Here is a 914-nt window from a genome sequence, read left to right on the forward strand (position 1 = left end):
GTAGTTGTTAAGGCCGGCGCATGCTTCTGCGTCGTCAGGGGCCCGCAGGCACGCAGCTGTAACGCAGGACTCGTTCTCATTCATGGTTCTCCAACCGTTGCGCGGGTTGCCATGCAATTCCCCGCCAGAACACTAGGCGCAGTAATGTTTTTTGTCGAAGTCGGCTCTTCTTCGTGTGTGGCACGAAGAAGAGCGATTTATTTACATCGCCACGGCGCCTCCGCAGAGCCTTTTTCTGGCGGAAAAATCCGCCGGTTAGTGACGGGTTATACTAGTGGACATAGTGTCGGATCTCTTCTGCCAAGTGCTCTTCTATCTGGTCCATATTCGTTCTTCTAAATCTTCCGTGGTTTCCGGGCATGAACCGGAAATGCGACTCCGGAAATGATGTAGTCAGCAGACCAATCCCAGCCCTCGCGGCCGGGTGACGCTTGCGGGGCTTTGCCGTCTAGTTAGAAAAATTGGCCGACGCACGTAAGGACGTAGGAAGGGCCGTGAGGGGCCCTGAAGGGCTCTTGCGTCTCCGTTCCCGTGAAAACTCAGAAGCATGCGCCGGCCTTAAGTCTCTGATTTAGTTCTTATTAACTCACCCAGCATTTAAATACAATTCTTCTTCTTTTCAATCAAAATCTATATAAATCAGAGTCCTTATTATTGTTGTTGTTATTATTATTACTGCTACCTCTTCTAATGTCTCCCAGATTAACTTTATTGTGAGAAAACAGAGTAAAGTTTGGACTGATGAACAACGTATTTTCGAGTGTTTCTATTTTCAAGTTTGTGTTTTTTGGGGTTCAAGAGTTGTCGGACTGAAAGCTGCCTGTAGATTTAGTGGTTGTGATTGCTGCTCTGTGCAAATATCAGGTCTAATGTTTTTAAATGTCATTGTGATATGTACAAATTAAGACAATACA

This window comes from Limanda limanda, chromosome 16 (assembly GCF_963576545.1).
Source record: "Limanda limanda chromosome 16, fLimLim1.1, whole genome shotgun sequence".
NCBI classification, from domain to species: Eukaryota; Metazoa; Chordata; class Actinopteri; order Pleuronectiformes; family Pleuronectidae; genus Limanda; species Limanda limanda.